Below are 20,977 nucleotides of genomic sequence, written 5' to 3' on the forward strand. Positions count from 1 at the left end.
GGCAGTGATCAATTTGTTAACAAAAAACAAGTCCCTTCATAATGAAGCAAAGACTAACATCCTATACATTTCTAGCCTAGAAATCTAGGCGCACCCTAGCGGCAGCAAATGTAATTTGCACCAACTCTCTGTTGGCTTGTAAGCTGGAAAAAGTTTTGCCAACTAGATACTGTAAAAGTTTGATCTACCAACTAGCTCCGCTGGTGGTAAAATGCATGGGACTCATGGGTTGGGGTTCTATCGTATTGCGTGCAATTTGAAAGACAGCCGTTTATCCCGCCCCTCGGATTGAGCCCTGCCAATGGTGTGTTCCCAGACCCAACATCTTGTGTGGATCTAGCTTGCCAGGCTAATACATTTCTGTTATTACCATTAATCCCAAGGGGATTGTCGATTGTAGAAGGTTTTGCCCCCCTCCCCAAACCCCCAACTCAAGCACTGTTCATTACTATACCATAATATGCACATAATTAAACATGTGGACCTGTGTTAGTGTGTGAAGGCTGGGTAATGTACAACAGGGGATGTACATAAACATTAACCAGCCTCCCTGAGTTACCTGAACACACACACACACACACACACACACACACACACACACACAAAAAAATGCCAGCACGCAGGAGCACGTGGTTGTGGACCAGGTGTGGATGATTCCTCTCCCGCAGGAATCACAGGGCTTAATTACCCACCCAGCTGGCTAGTTCTCCACTCACACGTCAGCATGCAAACATAATAAAACACACATAAACACTCATAAACACACATACAGACACCCAAACATACGCACACACACACACACACACACACACACACACACACACACACACACACACACACACACACACACACACACACACACACACAAACGTACAAACGTAGCCTCCTAAAGCACAAAGCTGCCACAGATGACATGCTCACAAATAATCTTTATGCCTCTCGTATACTATTCACCTCTGCTGCTGATAACGCATATAGTGAAATAAACTGTACAAAACTGCAATAAATAAAAGTGGCATCCATCTCTGGCTTTCTCATTGTGGCCACCACCCCTACCCAGTCGCCTGGCCATGAATTTTATGTGATGATAAAAAATAAAAAATGTGAGCGTTTTTTTCCCAAAGTAGAGGGGCTCGCATTCTTGCTTCTAGACAAACAGGGACAAAAAGGGAAAGAAAAAGTGCCAGCAAATGAAGATATGGAGCCTATGGCAACACACCAGCACCAGAAGTGGAGCTAAAGCAATGTCAGTGTGGACTATCAGCCTGTATAACCAGTCTCCTCAATCACCAACCTGTTATTGATGATGCTCGTAGTTCTGTTTTATTTGTGTGTGTTGCGTTTACAGTGCGCCCTCACGGGGGCAGGTTATATCCTAATTACAGGAGGTCATAAATAATGGATGGGCGCCCGCCGTTTAATGCAGCTTGTTTCTGTTTTGTATATTTTAATGCGATTAAAGTGTATAGGAAAGATGGAACCATCAATAAGAAAAGTAGTGCAGCGGAGGTTTGGATTGCAAATACCTGTTCCTGAGGACAAGGGGAAACAGAGAGAGGGAGGGGTATGCATAGCGAAACAAATGCCTTTACCGATGCACCCATAGATATATATATACTACGGATGCTCCACTTACACATACTGTACATTGCAAAAAAGGCTGTGCATTCTAAAGCTCAGTTACAGTTTTTCTCAGTCGCTTTGGTGCTTTTTTCAGATCAGAATGAAAATTCTCATAACTATTAGTACAACCTCCACAATATTTAGTCATTTGTGCACATCATAGTAGCAATTTCTCCTTCCTTTGAACAAATTGCAAATGCTTTTGGACATGTATCAGTTGCTTTCATACAATTCTCTGCTGTTTTTTAACATTATCATTTGCTTATGTCATGTCAGTAAAAATGAACTATACTTATCTATACTATATACAACATCTTGACTATACTATATACATTATTTCATTGCTTGAGTCATTACATACAAAATTGTTGAACTAGTTATCAAATTCTGTCAAAATGCTGTAGAATTGCAAAGAGCATACAGTAAAAATGTACGTTTTCAGTATCTTGTACTCACTTACTCCCCTAATGTGTAACTTTACTGTAGTTTTCAAATGGCTGTACAAGTATTGTATAGTGCTGTCTTGAGCATGTTCAGGTAGTGTCATCGAGTTCTGACCTTTTTTTGCATTGGAAAACACTGAGAGAACTATCATAATGAAAACATGACAAAGCCATTTGACTATCCTGTTCATAAACGATGGTGTCAAGACTTCTCATTTTGATGACACTGACAGTTTCATTGACATAAATACTTGCTTTTGAGGAATGGACTATCCATTTTAAGCAAGTGACGTGCTTTTGCAGTTTATCCACTAGGTTTTGCAGTTTGCACTAATTGTTTTGAGAAATGCTCTAACTGCTGTGCAAATGTTAATAGTGATGTGAGAAAAGCACCAAAGTGGCTGAGAAAAACTGTAAGAGGGCAAACCATTCACCCATTCATCCTGGTGACTAGAATTCACTCAGCTTGCCATTTGCCACCGAGTCATTTGGGTACATCATGAACAGATGCCCTAAATGACAAAAGCATGATGTGGGCAGTGCATACCCAACAAGCCTGGGGGTTGAACATGTGGCTTATGTACCTGCGCTTGCACAACTCCAGTGGTATTTATTATGCATTACCTGTAACTACTTCATCCCACCCAACGGAAACTAGAAATAGAGTTTAATCTTAGTGCACTTGCTGGAGTAGAGAGAGAGAGAGAGAGAGAGAGAGAGAGAGAAAAAATTGGGGAAATCAATTTATCTATAGTTCATAAGGTACGCCGGAGGGCCGAGCTGCATCGTCTGTGAATGGTGGTAATGATGTTGTGCAATTAAATGGTTTACAACTCTGTTTCTTGTCTCAAAAATTGGCAACACTGTGCTGTTTATTGTCCTGCCAATACAACTCATTTGAACAGGAGGGAGGGGCGGAGGGAGAGAGCAGGAGAGAGAGAGAGGGAGAGAGAGAAAAGAAGAGGGGGAGAGAGAGAGAAAAGGCAGTGGCAAGCACAATCAGTCACAGATGAAAGTCATTTGTCTCAGTCTGCAAGGCACTCATTCAATTATTCTCTAACTGTTTACTTTGGTGGCAAGAGGGACGTGCCAGCTAAAGTATTGATTTGGTTATTTTTATATCATGCCATTAAACACCCATACTAAGACAAAATAGGATAGAATTAAGTGTTTTCACTCCAACTATTACAAAAGCAAGCATGGAACATATCATATTATGTGTGTTAGTGTGTATGTGTGAGCACTGATGTGGACCACTTGTAAGGCTGACTTTGTATAAACATGTAGCTGAGTTATGGATGTTCTACAGGATGTGAAAAATTCTTCACAGAATTGTTCACCTATTAAATACTCAAAATATAATATGTAATACTGTATAAGTTAAATACTCAAATAAACATCGCTAGACATTCCATATACAAGGATACAAGGATACAAGGAAGTTTATTGTCACATGCATATAGTTACTGGAAGTAAGAAATGCAGTGAAATTATGTCTGGTGTCAGCCTATTTGTGCATTAATGGGGGGTAAAAAAGTGCAGTAGAAGAGGGGTTTAGTAGATTAAGTGGCAAGGGCTGCATAAGAAAGGTGGGGGAGGATTGGGATTGGGGGGGGGCACCAACAAGGAGCACCCAAGAGCAACAGGGGCAAGGAAAAACTCCCTTACCAAGAAAGAAACCTTGGCCAGATCCACGGCTCAAGGGGCTAACCAAACTGCCAGGGGTCTTGGTGTGTGTGTTGGGGGGATGACAGGGGCAGAAAGGCTATCAGAAAGGCTAGGCAATCAAGGACATGGGTAGATAGATGGAGGAGAAATCAAAAATAATAAATAAAAGTTCTATGGAGATGTGCAAAAGTTGGAGAAAGTCAGATATGTGTTGGGAAATGTTTGAGAGTGCTGAGGAGTGAATGTGTTCAAAGTCAGTATAGTGTGAGTTCAGAGTTCGGATGGCCTGGGGATAAAAACTTCTCCTGAGTCTCTCAGTTCTGGCTTTGTGACTACATAGGCGCTTTCTTGATTTCAGCGGTAGGAATAATCCATTGTTAGGATGAGAAGAGTCCTTCAGAATCTTTTGGGCTCTTAGGAGTACTCTTCTGGAATAGATATCTTGTAGAGCAGGGAGTTGAGTTCTTATAGTACGTTCAGCTGAGCGCACTACTTTCTGCAGAGTACTACAATCTCTAACTGTGGAGTTCCCATACCAGGTGATGATGCTACCAGTTAGAACACTCTCAACCGCTGTAGAAGGCCTTCATGATGGATGTAGAAACTTTGAATTTCCTTAGCTGACGAAGGAAGTAGAGTCGTTGTCTGGACTTCTTCAGAACATATTGAGTGTTAACAGTCCATGTTAAGTCTTCAGTAATGTGGACACCAAGGTATTTAAAACTTGTGACTCTCTCTACAGGTTGTCCGCTGATCATTAGTGGGGTGTAACTGTAGTTCTGCTGCTGCCTTCTGTAATCCACCACCATTTCCTTGGTTTTATTGATATTCAGTGTCAAGCTGTTAGATTGACACCACTGTGCCACCTCATCAACCTGATCCAAGTAGAGCTGTTCATTGTTGTTACTAATCAGGCCCAAGATCACTGTGTCATCTGCAAACTTGATGATGGAGGTATGACTACTGTTGGCTTTGTAGTCATGTGTGTAGATGTTATACAGCAGTGGACTCAAAACACAGCCTTGGGGAGCACCAGTGCTGATGGTTAATGTGTCAGATGTCAGACCCCCCACTCTAACCACTTGTGAATGGTTGGTGAGAAAGTCAAATATCCAGTGACACAGGGTGGTGTTCAGTCCTAAGGCCTTCATCTTTGTGACCAAGGTGAGAGGTACTATCGTGTTGAATGCTGAACTAAAGTCAATGAACAGCATCCTCACATAATTCCTATTCCCCTCCTCCAGGTGAGTTAAGGTGGTGTGCATGAGGTTTGAGATGGCATCCTCTGTAGACCTGTTGGCTCTGTAAGCAAATTGGAGGGGGTCGAAGGAGGCAGGGAGGGATGAGCAGATAATGTTTTTCACAAGCTTCTCAAAACACTTCATCACTGTAGACGTCAGCAGAGTTCGTCTTGAACATCTTCCAGTCAACGTTGCTAAGGGCGTCCTGTAGCCTGGCTTCCGATTGGTCAGTCCAGCGCTTGACCACCTTCGTCACTGGGGGGTCCGTCTGACTTCTCTGATATTCCATATTAGATATAATAAACTTGGTTTTAAATTATATTTTAAACTAGTGTGCTCTTAACTTGAAACTGCTGTAGTTTATCCTATGGTGAGTAAGACTAGGCTGACTATTTGGGTCAAGTTAAAACCATACCATCTGAATCATCTAAGACATTGTTTTGATCTAAGTATATATATATACTCTTTTGATCCCGTGAGGGAAATTTGGTCTCTGCATTTATCCCAATCCATGAATTAGTGAAACACACACAGCACACAGTGAACACACAGTGAGGTGAAGCACACACTAATCCCGACGCAGTGAGCTGCCTGCTACAACGGCGCTTGGGGAGCAGTGAGGGGTTAGGTACCTTGCTCAAGGCCACTTCAGCCGTGGATGTGGGCATGGGCCCCTAACAATCAACACATCCCCTTCACTGTGCATAACTAAAATGCCCAACATTGTGAAGCCAAATCCACCCACTACATCAGCTAGCCCCACTCTGTGTGCGTGTGTGTGTGTGTGTGAGAGGGAGTGAGTGAGTGAGTGTGTGTGTGTGTGTGTGTGTGTGAGAGAGAGTGAGTGAGTGTGTGTGTGCGTGTGTGTGTGTGTGTGTGTGAGAGTGTGTGTGTGTGTGTGTGTGTGTGTGTGTGTGTGTGTGTGTGTGTGTGTGTATGTGTGTGCATGTGTGTGTGTGTGTGTGTGTGTGTGTGTGTGTGTATGTGTGTGTGTGTGAGTGTATGTATGTGAGTGAGTGTGTGTATGTGTGTGCATGTGTGTGTGTGTGTGTGTGTGTGTGATGTATGTGAGTGAGTGTGTGTGTGTGTGTGTGTATGTACAGAGTTGGGTGGTAAAGCAGTTTTAAAAAAGCAGTTTTGAGAACACAACTGCTGACTCATGAACAGACCAGGCGCCCAATTACAGCCGAGGAACGCCTGGCGCCCCACCGAGAGACTGAGCCGCCACTTGAGCTCCTCACGGCAATTTGTCACATCATGCCATTTAAGAGCTGTGGACGAACCCCATGCACACAGCACAGCACTGCACAGCAGCAGGAATTAGTCCAGTGACCAGGCTTATTTGCTGCCCAAATGAAGTCCTTGCCAGCACTGCCAAGAGAGTGGCTCTAGAGTGGTTTAGGTTGTGCTGGTGCCCTCGTCACGTTGCCTGCATATTTTTCACTTGAACTTTCAGTCATAAGACTGACATGAGCTTGTTATGAGTGTCTCTTGGGATGTCACTAGTCATCACAGCAGTCAATGCACATTGTGTCCATCAGAGTGCCATTTTACCCTCTGTAATTCTTAAGAGAGATCTGTAATATTTTGATAAAAAAGAGGATAAACATAAAGTGAGTACTCTATAACAAAAACATACAAGTGTACAGCAGGTGTAAATATAATATGCTTTAGATATGGCATAGGGATGCCATATCGAAAGGGATTTATGGGATAATTCAAAGTCAAGATAGATTTTGGACTCAGTTGGACTCAGTGTGTGTGTGCGTGTGTGTGTGTGTGTGTGTGTGAGATGGCTCAGTCCACTGAACAACAGACGACAAAAGGAGTTATTTATTTGCCGACACTGATTACCTTTCCCGACAAGGCTGTACCCGGAGTAAAACAGCAATTTCCAATTTACAAACCCTGCACAGCAAATAACGCCGCCAAATTGGCCAACTCTGGGCACAACGCTAGTGGCAGATGCAGATAAGTGCGCAAAGGCGCAGTAATTCAAAAGCGAGGGGCCGACCTAATCTGTTGAATGTGACAAAGCCTTAACCCAAAACTCATTTCTGCTTCAGGGGCACTGTGCTTTGTCTGCAGAAAAGGAGATTTGTAGAAAGTTTTCTTTTCTCTGTCTCTCTTTTTTTCCAGCACAAAAGCCCAGCCCCGCAAAAAAAAGAAGCGAGTTATAATTCACGTCACACCAGATGGGCAGTCGGCGCTTGTGCTCAGAGGGATACTTCTACCACTCTCGCCACTCCATCGCTCGTCCCCATCAGCCCCTGTATGGCTTCCTCGAGTGCACTCAGCAGCAGGACCATGGGAGGGGTGTGTGTGTGTGTGTGGGAGGGGGAGGGGAATAATGGAGTGAGACAGGCAGGGGGGATAAAGGAGAGAAAGACAGAGAGAGGGAGAGAGAGAGAGAGAGAGAGAGCGAGAAAGAGAAAGCAGCAGAGCCCATCAGCAGACCTCATTAGCGGCCCACTCAAACTCACAAACAGGCCTCAGCTCTAATTGGGTGGCGAGCTGGGGAACTGGAAATAGACAACAGCTTTCAAAACAAACATTAGTGCGCCATCTACGTCCCCTACAGACGTGGCACGAGCACAAGTGTCCCTGTCAACGGCACAGCCAACGGGGGCTGCGGAGGTTCCACCTGCTGGCACGGCTAGCTGCTTGGAGGAGCTTCAGAATAGAGAGCTAAAACAAGACGGCTGTACTAGCGTTCCTGTTTGTTTTGGAATTGAAATGCAAGACTAGCATCCAATGGCACAGTTCAGTCGCAGAGTCACATTTCAAGAAAGAGCGCCATTTCGATGGTGGAAGCCTGAGGAAGGGATATGGATGTTCATTAAATACCAGGTAATTCCCAGCGGTCTCTCTGCCATTCATAATAATATTAATGAAAAATATACCATGTTTTTGGCCTCTCTCACTCTTGCCCAAAGGTACGGACAGAGATTAAACCAAATATTTCAATCATGTGTGCACGAGTGTATGTGTGAGTGTGTGCGTGTGTGTGTGTGTGTGTGGGTTTAGAGGCCTTGAATGGGATAAAAAAACTAAATAAAAAGCAGAATGAAAGCCTTAAGGGAGAGAGAGAAAGAGAGAGACTTTTAATCATAGATGAGGAAACAATGGTCCAGCTTTGGTTTGAATTATGAATGCCAGAACAGTTCCCTATTGAACTGTGATTATAACTAGATATCTCTGACATGCAAGAAAATGCAATATTCATGTTTTTCCCCCTATGCATCTAATAAGAAGTGTGTCTCTAATTCATGCGTTTGTCATCGGGATCTGCCTGCACAAGTAATTACTTGCATCAGAGATTACTTCATTAATCCTTCCGTTTTAAGATGGCATTCCAGAGGAGATTACGCCTCAGCATTCCAGAGGAGATTACGCCTCAGATGGAGGACGAGAATGCTGCGGAAGCCTGATGTGGAAAGATCCTCACCACCAGCCCTCAGTTCATGAACGCATTAACTGCATCTCCAATGTGCACATGTTGGAAATGAAACAATGGCAATTGTGTTACAAGCAAGAAGAGTATGCCTTGTTTGGTGCATGCATGTGTGCGTGCGTGCGTGTGTGAGTGTGTGTGTGTTGGTAACTCGAGTGCAAAACCCCCTTTTTCAGCACGTCTGTTGTTTTTCCTCTAGCTCATCCACTGAAAGGCTGATTCATTTTATTGACTGATGAAGACAGGGAGTAAGGAAAGCTGAGGAATGGACAGGAAATGCTTGCAAAGAGACAAACACTGCCTGATGATCTAAGTGTGTGTGTGTGTGTGTGTGTGTGTGTGTGTGTGTGTGTGTGTGTGTGTGTGTGTGTGTGTGTGTGTGTCTGTGTGTGCGCGCATGCGTATTTGTGAGTACTTGTGCAAGTCTGATTAAGTGTGTATGCTTGCGAGTGTGTGTGTCTGTATGTGTGGAAGTCTGATTGTGTGTATATGCGTGCATGTTTGCATGTCTGTATGTGTGCAAGACTGAGTGTGTGTGTGTGGCTCTGTGCCTGTGTGTGTGTGTGTGTGTGTGTGTGGCTCTTTGCCTGTGTGTGTGTGTGTGTGTGTGTGTGTGTGTGTGTGTGTGTGGCTCTGTGCCTGTGTGTGTGTGTGTGTGTGTGTGTGTGTGTGTGTGTGTGTGTGTGCGCATCCTTCTGCACAAGTGCGCCCCTGCATGCATCTCCCCTCTCCAGCTCTCCTCGCTCGATATGTGATGGACCTCATTGAAAAGGCAAACTGACAGCTATGTTTAATTTCCCCGCAATAACAGAAAATTGAACACACCACGCGAACGGGAAACGAAAAAAGGCTTTTCATCAAGCAAGAGAGCTCTCCAGACAAAACACTGCTACTGTTGGCCCATAATTCGACTGCCAGCGTCTGGCCCAAACAGCTTGCACAAACTTATTTGTCACAAATCATAACGGAAGAACAAATAACCTTGGATTGATACTCCACAAACCCTGGGCAGCGAGGTAGAAATGGCCAAACTCAGGAAGACTGAGTGAGCAAGAGAGTGTGAGAGAGGAGAAAACAAAAAACTGAATATGATCATGGGTCTCCTAACCTGACCTCCAGTGTCTCTGGACTAAAACAGACAAGGTGAGCCAACAATGCATGTCGCCAGGACACTTCGGTATTCCGGAATCCGTTTCTCTATTTCCGGCCAAAGCTGCATTGTACTGATGATATGAAGTGGTTTCATATGATGGTAGTCAGAACAAAAGACCGGACGCATCCAAAGCCATATAAAAGTAAACTTATACTGTATTATATAAAATATCCCTATTGAGTGCAGAGTTGTCAACCATTCAAAAGTTATATAAGTTGAAGAATATTCAAGTTATTCAAGTTGCGCTCAGTTGTACAGCATGTAAACAGAATAGGTTAAGATGAAAACGGAATGGAACGGAATGAAATGGAGGTTTCAGGAATAAGGTGGAAACAACAGTTCTGTACAACCACAATGATGCCCACACATCTGTGATGGCCATGGACAGATTATGAGCCCTTGGGCCCAGACATGAAAAGGCCCCCCCCTGCTCACCAGAGAAAGTTGGTAAGGTAAAAAATAACTCCTTAAATGATTTAGATTTAGATAGATTGAGACTGACAAATATGGCATAACCATCAACAGATTCAAGGCATCTTCCTGTGAAAAAAGATGCCCATTACAAAGCATTATTATTACACATAGTATAACCTGTTATTGAGGAGCCCTACTCAGATATCGGGGGTGGGGAACATAGTAGCAACTTCACACAGAGGCTTGGGCTTCAGGACCCCCTGGGGACCCTGGGCCTGGGCTCAGTAGGCCCGTTCAGTAATCCATCCCTAGTGATGCCCACACCAACCACACACACACACACACACACACACACAAACACATACTGCCTCCAGCACTAGGGCAAAGCCATGCCTCTGGCCGCGGTTACGTCACCATTGACCCATTAATGAGCTTGTATAGATGAGTCACCGCAGCAGGAGGAGAGTAGCAGCAACCCTATGGTGCCGCTCACATGCGCTAATCACATTTCTGAGGCGTAGAAGCCCATCCGTGCCCCGCGCACAGAACAACACAACAGCGGCTAAGTCTATTTTCTGAAAATTTTTCTTGTTGCTGAGATGAAAGTGTTTTTGCAAAGCTGACGACGCAGGCGAGCGGAGCGAAGATGAATATTTATACATGTTTATATATAAACAGCACACAAGGGACCCTTCCCTTCGCCTCCATCGAAACTCCAGCTGCAACTATCCTCCACCTCCTCCTCCAACTCCACCTCCTCCTCCACCTCCTCCTCCTCCTCCTCCTCCTTCACCTCCTCCTCCTCCTCCTCCACCCTCTTCCCAGGCCTCAACAGCAAACTCGGAGTCGGAAAACACAAACATGCCCGTTTCTCCTTCTCTCTGTTTTTTTTTCCAACTATCTTTCTCTCTCTGTAAGAACTCATCTAGTCTTCTTCAGTTGTGTCAGTCCAGTCCAGTCCAATTGCACTCAACTTTTCTGGGGAGTGCTCAATTCAGAGGAACGCTAGCTCACCCCGCTGCCAGAGTGTGGTACAAAAAGCTAGCACTGGCACATATTCCCTCCAACGACTGTCCTCCTTAAAGAAAGTATGTTCCCTGTGGAGTCCCTATCTCACTGGCTGAATTATGGGTCTGAGTGAGAGAAGCAGCTCAGGCGAGACGCCCACCACTCTCAGATGAAAGTGATGGCGGGTGTCACTGTGCTGGCCATTTTCGTACGACACCCATCACCGCAGGCCCACTAGTTGATTCCATTTCTGTTCACTGTGTACTAACGAGGCTGCTGAGAGACTGAGAGGCATGTCGACATAAGGAGAGTGCATCGGCCGGTCAGACTCGGTATCCAGCAGACACCGTCAAATCCTTCACAAACTACTTTTCTCAACTCGCTCTACTTACTCAAGACTTGGCAAGATATACTCACATACAACAACATGTTTAAACACTCTATTCATTCTATTCACTTATGCACTTATATAACCATCATAGAATTTTGTGAAACCATGAAACACCATCTGTGTCCTTTGAATGGTCCTTAACGTGGAATTAGAATCGGAAAGTTCTGTTCAATTCCCCTTAATCTGTTCTTAACCTGTAGCAATCCCCTTTATTACCACAGAATCCATGCATTTTACATTCCCTTTCAGGACATTGAAGAGGCATGAGCACCACTAAGCGCTTGTTGGTCTTCATGTTACATGCATGTACAGTACACAGGGATGGATTACTGCACGGGCCTACCGGGCCCAGGCCCAGGGGCCCAAGGGGTCAGGGGGCCCTGAAGCCCAAGCCTTTGCATGGAATCATTGCCTCAATATTATAAACAAATCAGGATGTAGGCTATGAATCTGATTGAATTTAGCATTGGCAATCCCCAAAATGCACCAGAATACAGGAAATCACAAACAAATTAAAACATTTCTCCCCGCCCACATATACAACAATTAGTGGGGGGCCCTTAATACATCTGGGCCCAGGGGCCCAAAAGTTCATAATCCGCCCATGCATGTACAGATGACTGGCTTATGTATGTAGGGACACCGAAGCCTATGTTCACACTACGCTCTCTGCTTATTATGCCTGTATGCGATGGGGAAACTAAAGCTGAAAAGCCCTCGTATATGCATGTGTGTGTGTGTGGAATATGACTGATGCAGCCAATTTGGAGCAAGTAAATGAGCAGCAACAGCCATGTGTGAAAGTGGGGCTGTTAATGCTCGGCAAAGCTCCAGAGTGCCAAGCACGGGCTGTCACATGGTTCCTCTCTGTTCATTAAAAAGATATCAATGTAAATGGTCCCCATACGTTTTAAAACAGCAGCAAAGCACTGCTTTCCACCGCGCTGTCCCTTTCAAATGGCAGAGAGCGGATCAGAAGTCCTTAATTCACACAAATGCACGGACACACGTGCACACAAACACACACAGTGTCTTTCTCAGACACACACAGACATGTACATGTAGACACACACTCTTTCTTTCACTCTCTCTCCTTGTCTCTCTGACATACACAGAGACACACATGCTCTCTCAGACTCACACACACACATACACAGAGAGAGAGAGAGAGAGAGAGAGAGAGAGAGAGAGAGAGAGAGAGAGACCCATGTTCCCCCCACACACACACACATACACAGACTCTGTTCTCTCTCCCCTCTCACAGCACTCTAGTAATCATCCTTCCACAGTGCTGCCTGGCCTCACCTTCCCCACTTTGCTGGGAGACACACAGGAGGTCCCCTAGGTGACCGCTGAACCCGCCTTCTACAGGCCAGTGATTGCATCTCAAAACGCTTGCAGTGGGAGCAAACGCGCACGCGCGCGTGTGCGCGTGTGTGTGTGTGTGTGCGTGTGTGTGCGTGTGTGTGTGTGTGTGTGTGTGTGTGTGTGTGTCCTCTTTTCCGTCCTGATACACAGGCCGCCAGCTACATCTGCATGAGGCACATTCATCACTGCAGCAACACTTTTTTTCCTTCTCCCTCCCCGACACCGTCTAGTAGACGAGGAGAGAGGGAGGCCTTGTCTCGTGATATTAACCATATGGTTTGAAAAGATGCAAAAATGTTTGGGGATGAGCGTCACTTAAATGATTGATGGTGTCTCCTCACAGGGCGCTTTAAGAGAGGAGGAGGAGGAGAGGGAGAGAGAGATAGAAAGGGAGGAGGGGAGAGAGAGAGAGAGATAGAATGGGAGGGAGGCTCCGTCACTGCTTCCATAGACAGAGAGACAGTTTCTCCTGACGAGGAAGCCTGTTTGCTGTTGATCTTCTTGCAATGCATGGCACATCATGTGACCATAGGCAACATGCACGCCACGCACACACGCCTGTGCACTCATCCGAGGACCGGAATGAACACGCCAGAGCCCAATGCTGCACAAAATTGGAACTGATGGAATGGCGGCTTAATATGGAAATCGTGTGGTCCCATAGTCCCCATAGTGGCCCCCTCAGCTCAATTGGCAGAGCAAAGAATGATCACCAACAGCACAGCATAGACTCCCTTTCCCAGTCAGCACATGCACTGATGAAAGACAGATTTTTCACTCGGCAAGTCAAGTCACAGCAAGTCGTCTGGCATAAAAGCATGGGCTATATGAATAAATAATTATAAACATATACAACTCCCTCCCATTAGGAGGCTATGGCCCAGAGCTACTGCAACGAGCTAAGCACACTGCCTAGAGGGTTAGAAATGCAGTGTGGCTGGAGGCCAGCTCACAGGAGATTAAATCCTGAGAAACGTTATCTAAACATATAGGCTGTATGTGATGCAAATGAAAGGGAAGTGGAGCTTAGGCCTCCATGCTGAAGGCTCTGTAATGATCTACAAGGGTCTGCCGCTGAGGAAAGTCATATCACATGAGAGAGTGGAGAGTGGAGAGTATTGGGGTGGAGGTATGGGGGGTTACTTGAGCCAGCGAGAAGCCCAGAAAGATCAAGAAGCGAGTCTAGCGAGACTAGCGTCTCCCAAGACGGCAGCGTTAGCCTGCAGATACATGAAGCTAGGCTTGACTTGAGCCCTCAGAGCGAATCCTTGATGTTTCATCTCCGCACTAGGGACATTCGTTTGATTGGTCATCTTCCCGAAAGACGAGTGGCTCGCCTCCGGGCATGTAAGAGGGAGAACACAAGCGAGAGTGGAGTGTTCTTTCAGCGGAACTGGAGTTGAATAAACAAACAAACAAACAGATTCGTTCTGATTTGTTGTACACTTCTGGCTGCACATGGAGAGATTTGTTGTAATGGTGGAATGTCAGTTCATCTTTTGCAAATGGCAACAGCAGCATTTCCATCAGCATTTCCATCTGTCAAGGGCAGAGAACAACACAAGTCAGTTAGAATGCAAGTTTGTGTGTGTCTGTGTGTCTTTATGATTGTGTGTTTATGTGTTTGTGTGTGTGTGTCTATGTTTGACCATCATCATCTTTAATTTACTCTAACCTCTGTGCATTGGAGCACAAACACAATGCAGCGCTAGTTCATTAGCAAATTCAGTAAACAAAAAATGAGTGCCGCTCTGAACGACCTCCGACATCTGTTTGGGCTCCAGCATTGAACACCATCCAGATGCTGCAGCAGAGGCTCGCTCACAGGGCAAGGGCAGGTTGTCAGGACAAGAGAAGAGCGCTGTTAAAAATCCACTTTTAAAAAAAATGTTAAAAAAGAAAGAAAAAAAAGAAAAAGAACAGATACGGAGGCTAACTGCGATTAGCGGCTCAGACACCTCAAAGTATTCCGCTCTGCGTTTATCTGGGCGAGGGAGCGAGGGAGCGAGCGAGCAAGAGGCCTCTCTGCCGGCTCTGCGCCACCGAGATTAAGTCAGGTGATGATGCATACTAGTGCCCCGGTCGAGGGTCTATCTTCTGGGTGCTGACATTTAATCCATGTTCATTCATCTTCACTCTTGACTCACTGGCAGGCAGGCAGCGGCTACTGCGCTAACCTACCGTTACCGTACCAAATGGAAGACGCGCACCGTAACTGACACTCATACACACTCCAGCATACACACACAGACACACAAAAGCATTCATGTGCATTGAGATTAGATATATAAAAGGTCTGTTTTGAAAGGATATAATTATATGTGGCATAGCCTACTTCATCCACGGCATGAAAAGGGACGTTTTTATGACAGCAGTTCACTAACGCTATGAATCTTGGGTAAATTGATTAGCCGTGTGGGGAGTGAAGCGCACAACTTCCTGACAGACTTTCATTTGCATATTTGCTGCATTGAGAAAATTGAGTTGGGGATTGCCTGGGCTTCATAAATAGTGCGGGGGTCAATGGAGAGACATCCATTACGTGTTTCTGAAATACCAACAGGCTCACTGCGTCCATCAGCCAGGGCTTCATCCTGAAGTCTCAAATCATCATCGCAGACTAGGGGAATATTTTCACACAAGTCTACACAAAGTCTGGTAAATCTGTCCTCTGTCTACGCAAAGGTAATGAAACACAAATTACATTCATTTCACATCATTTCACACAGACACTGTGAAGCTTTTCAGAGGGCACTGAATTGGTTTGCCACACGCAGAGACACATACACACTCTCTCTTACACACACAAACACACACACACACACAAAGCTTTAAAACATCACAGGACAACTCAGGCTCCACTCGGTCGCGTTAACCATTCAGAAAGCGTCTGCTCAGCGCCGTGGGTGCTGCGCTCGGTGTCGTGTTTGTGTTGGCTGGTTATGGAGTGTGTAGGAAAGCAGCAGAGAGCAGGCTCCATGGTGGTGCGGTGGCATGGGAGACATTTGGGTTGTGGGGTGTGAAGACTTGGCTAACACTTACAGCCGCATTTACACAGAAATAGAAAGCATCAAATGCAAATACAAATATATACAAATATAGGCACAGAAATTGGCAAGTATATATGTAAGTTTGTATTTGGCGTTACCATGAAAAGCTTTTCATAGAACCACGCCCATGTACAAAAACATCCACACAAATACATCCACCTCCACACACACACACACACAAAACCTCCAAAAAAACTGAAGCAGAAAAAATATTGTATTGATGTTTTCAAGAGAAGAAAAATAGTTTGGGCCATGTGGTGAATGCTAGATGAGCAGGATAGCCTCCAGATGTCAGACAGATCTCCTGTCTGAAATATTGCTATTGATTGATTTACCACCATGTCTCTTTGCTGTAGCGCAAGACAATGAAAACATCACCCAACCCAAAACAAGTGGGTTCCTCACTGATAGGCCACGGATGGCTAACCCAGCTGGAAAGGGCTTGGAGAGTCGTTTCTAATTAGGCAACTAACAGGCAAAGGCTCCATCCAGGGGCTTTTTTGTCTCCCGAGCCTTTGTTCCACTTTGCCGCATCGAGAACCACACTAACGAACACGAGGGGGCTTGCTCGTATCGTGGACAGTATCATTTCACCACTCTTCCCATTCCTCTCTTTTTTCCACAGCTGCCAAAAAAGCCCGACGGGCAGGGTTCGGCCTCTGTGACCCATCAGTCCGGCACGGACCTCCGAGGAACTATCCATCACTGGGCCCTTGCCTGCAGCCTGGGGATAGATTTCCGCTCCCCCGGCCAGCTCATCAATCAGGGAGGACGCTGCTGCATACCCAAACAGGCTGCTAACTCAAAGAGAGCCGAGGGGTGGGGGGTTTGGTAGAGACAGAGGCAAAGTAACACCTACACCTACCAAAGAGTGGGTGTGTAGGATAGGAAACTGGGAGATAGGTAAGGGGACCTCCTGCTTCTGGTCAAACAAGACAAACAGTGAAAAGCAAGCCAAAAAAATGCAGTAAAGTCTTGGTGTGGTACACTGTAGAGGAATGACTCAATCTTTTTTGGGAAGGCAGAGAGGCTTCTCTAGACCATAGCTACTGCTGATGGGCAAACAGAGTGGCTGTTATAAAACTTCATAAAAGCCTGTTGCACCTTCCCCCGATTTCCACGAAATTACCGATGACTGATCCAAAGCGAACATGGACTCAACGGGTGGCCACTGTTTACTGATGCAAACCGTAGCAAGGAATGAAAAAGCACCGAGCAAAGCAGCAGACTACAGATGATGGTAATCAGGAGTGCTGTGGAGACACACAAAAGGGCACTGATGCAACAACTATGAAAGAACGCACACGGGGCGTGAACACAGACAAAAGAGCGGGTGCAACTGCAATCACACAGCCTGGTGGGCCAATGGGAGCTTTAATGAGACGGCATGGGGCTCAGGAGTGCTCTCTGGGGCTAATGAAGAGGACCGAGTGTCTTCTGCAAGGCTAAACCAGGGCACACAGGTTTCAAAGGGGCTGCAAACAGTGTTAGCATTTCTTGCTAACTTCCGGCAGACTTAGGCAGTGTAGACTTGCTTGGTAATTTCCACCAGATTTAGATTTTGCTAGATCAAGTCACTACAGAGTCTTGAAAGAGTCCCTGACACATTTCTCTCTCTGTTAGAGCATCTAGCCAGCCAGCTGAAATATTGCTTTCAATGGGCTGAGAAAGCTGTGTTGCCGTAGAAGTGCTGGATGTTGGTTGACATGTGCCACAAAAACAAAACCCTTAAGATGAGAGCCAGCAGGTGCCCCCTTCACTGAAGAAGTGACATGGGCTTGGGTGAGGAAGTGACATGGGCTTGGGTAAGGAAGCTGGTGCTGAAGAAGTGACATGGGCTTGGGTGAGGAAGCTGGTGCTGAAGCCTCTGACGACGATTTGGCAATTAAAACCTCTAATTAATCAGAGCTATTTAAAGCAGGCCATTCATCCGCTTCGGTAGCAGCTCAGACTGAGGGGAGGTGGGGTGGGATGTGGTGGGGAAGATAAACTGCTAACTGCTCTCTCTGATTTACCTCTTCCCCTCTCTTCTCTCTCTCTCTCTCTCTCCAACTCCATCCACGGTTGGTTTCTCAGTGGGGCTGCCTGCATTTGCTCGGACGTGTGGCATAAAGAATGGCAGGCGGGAGAGAAGCGAGGTGGTCAGGGGGGTTCTGTTGGCTCAGCAGAGGTTACCCAAGGCTAGAGAACAGGTGCAGGATTTAAAGCTCTACAGGGCAGTAGGTTTATGGGAGAGAATGAAGAAACGAAAAGACTACAGGAGCCTGGTGCAGAGAACACGTTTCTTACCTCATCACAACCTCAGGAGAACATTATGACCTATTGATTACCACCTAGGAAGGATCAACACATTGCATGTAAACACAGCCCATAGTTAAGTACACAGATCCCACACACATCTCAACAGCATACTAACAAGGCATAGATTTTTATATAACAATAACAAATAGAATTTAGAAGAAACAACTCATCTACATTCACACTCATATCAACTGATATTAACTTTCCTCTACAGTAGTTAACAGCCTCACATACAACACGCCCAGGCATTTCTTGTTTTATTTTTTTTGTCCTGTTGATACAGACTTGGTAGTTGGTCTTGTTTTAAAATCTCTAATTGCCTTCCTTCTGCTAGGCCATGAAATAATTACTTGTTATTTTGGAGCAACGCTGCAGTGAAATGAGTGCGATACATCAACAGCAGCCTGACTGGGGCTGACTGAGGGAGAGCAGCTCCATAATCTAGCCATGGCACCACTGGAGGGGTAGAACTTCAATCAATAGCCACAACAATTTTTGCTTGCACTCTTGACATGCGTGGGCTAAAACTTTACCCACAACACTAATAAAAAGTAGGGTTTTTGAGCATTTAACAGAGTTGTTGTTTTAAATGAGGGAGCTTTATGAAGGGGGCCGGGGGGGTTCTCATCCTGTTCAACTGCACTACCTGCAGTTATGTGTATGCCTTTGTGTTAAAGTAACAATCACTGTCAACACTGTCTATTTTCAACACACTGGATACTCATTTAGCACTAAGGGGGTACCCACTCTAAAACTGACATAAAGGGTACTGTGGTAGCCTGGCAAATGACCATCCCCTTGGTCTACGCTTCGCTTCGTGGAGGGAGATGAAAATCGAGCGGAAGAACGTAGGAAGGCAAGGCCAGGCTAGTACTGTGGCAACAAAAGTAATTATCAGTTTAATGCTACACCTTCCTGTATAATGTGTAATTATCAGTTTAATGCTAGACCTTCCTGAATATGGGCTTATGTAACAGATTAAAGTACCAGTAAAGAAAACGCTACCATTATCTTATTGCAAGAATTGTGTCTGCTCTCCAATTGCTCGGAAAGCGGGGCTATTCTTGAATTTCTGCTGGCTAACTCCTTTTGTGTTAGACAAGCAGACCTAATGTGGGTTATTACTGTAATGAAGTTGAGTAGATAATGACAGGGTTTTTCTTTATGGGCGTACAATCCTTTTAAGCTGAAAAGTAGGCTATTTTTTGATGCTGAAAATTAAAAGGGATAAAGAAACAGAATGTTCCTAGGAATATGCAAAAAGGATAATAACGTAACTCTCGCCGGAGGAATGCAATATTAGAATCCCCACCTATCCCTTAATGTCTCTGAATCTGAGACTATGAACATATGTTTTATTAGATGTCTAGACTGGTGAGTTATGGAGAACTAGTTTAGAAAAACTAGATGTACCACATAGCGATACAAAACAAACAATATGATGAGTGCATGGTGATGTCATGTACTGTCCAAAGAAAATAAAGCACACTTCTCAACTTCTCTCCATCCCATAGTCCTGCAACTCCCTGTAAAGCACAACTCTCGCATGCACTCTCTTTGGATGCTCAATGATTGAAAAATGTGTTGCTGAGGTAGGCCTATATACGTACATTTTTGTACAAAAATACATGTGTTCTAAAGCCACACTCATCCTCATATTCCCTATAAAGTCACCCAAATGTACGACTACAAAGTGTGTCAGTGTGCATGTGTCTGCATGTATACCTGCGTGAGCGTGTGTGTGCCAGTGTGTTCTGTACAAACCTGTGTGTGTCAGGCATGTGCAAATTCCAATTTGATTTTTGAATTTGAATTGTCAAAAACAGGATCTAGAATTACAATTTGTAAGTAGAATTGAATTGAAGTTTAATTAAAATTCAATGAAATTCAAAGAAATGCATATATATTAAGGGTAGTGTTTAACAATGAAGCTTCACAGTATATGTCAGATATGATTGCATCAAACATACAACTTATAACAGTAACCAATTAGCCTACATTTCCAAAGTAACCTTCCCAACACTGAATGTATGTGAGATTGTTTCAACACATTCTTTCTGTTGTGTGCGGAATTGCTTTGAATTGCCATGAATTTACCGGTAATTCCACTTCCTTCAAATTCAACTTCCCGGGGAGTCCATTTAAATTCCAATTCATGAATGAAATGGAGGCCCATTTTAAAATTCTGAATTTGGCACAAGCCTGGTGTGTGTGTCTGTGTCTATATGTGGCAATGGTCAGTAGAAAGAGAATGAATGGAGGGTTTGATGAAGGGAGAGGGGAAGAGGTAAATCAGAGAGAACAGTTAGCAGTTTATCTTCCCCACCCCAATCCTCTTATCAAACATCAAGCCCTCCTTTCAATCTCTTCCTACAGAATAGTCTTTCTTTGCACACATTTTGCATGGGCCTGGAATATTCCTGTGCTAATTAAAAGCTAACAATTAACAGTTGACAATTCACAGCTTGTGTCATCCAAGGATGGCCTTTCAAGAGTATGCTACCAGTCAAGAATGGCAAATGGAGCCCACATCCTGTGAGTCGTTTCTAACCCCAGCAGAGAGAGAGAGACCGGCTGGAGGAAGAGAGGAAGAAGCTTATTTAATTTGAGGAATCATGTTGTTTGCTCTTCTTTCACATCATGAATGTAAGAATACTGCACTTTATTTTGCCGACATGATTCACTATTTGAGGACACACTACAAATGAATCGAAGCCTATAGGGCTAATGGCCTCTTCCTTATCCTGCAGACTCACTCAAGTTTCCTCAATTTGAATTGTCTCTGCCAGACACTCTGGCAGTGGCAATGAGTAATGATGCACGTTACTTTTACCCCTTGCATCACGAGGAACCAGTTTCTGAT

This window comes from Alosa alosa, chromosome 6, assembly GCF_017589495.1.
Source record: "Alosa alosa isolate M-15738 ecotype Scorff River chromosome 6, AALO_Geno_1.1, whole genome shotgun sequence".
Taxonomy (NCBI): Eukaryota; Metazoa; Chordata; class Actinopteri; order Clupeiformes; family Clupeidae; genus Alosa; species Alosa alosa.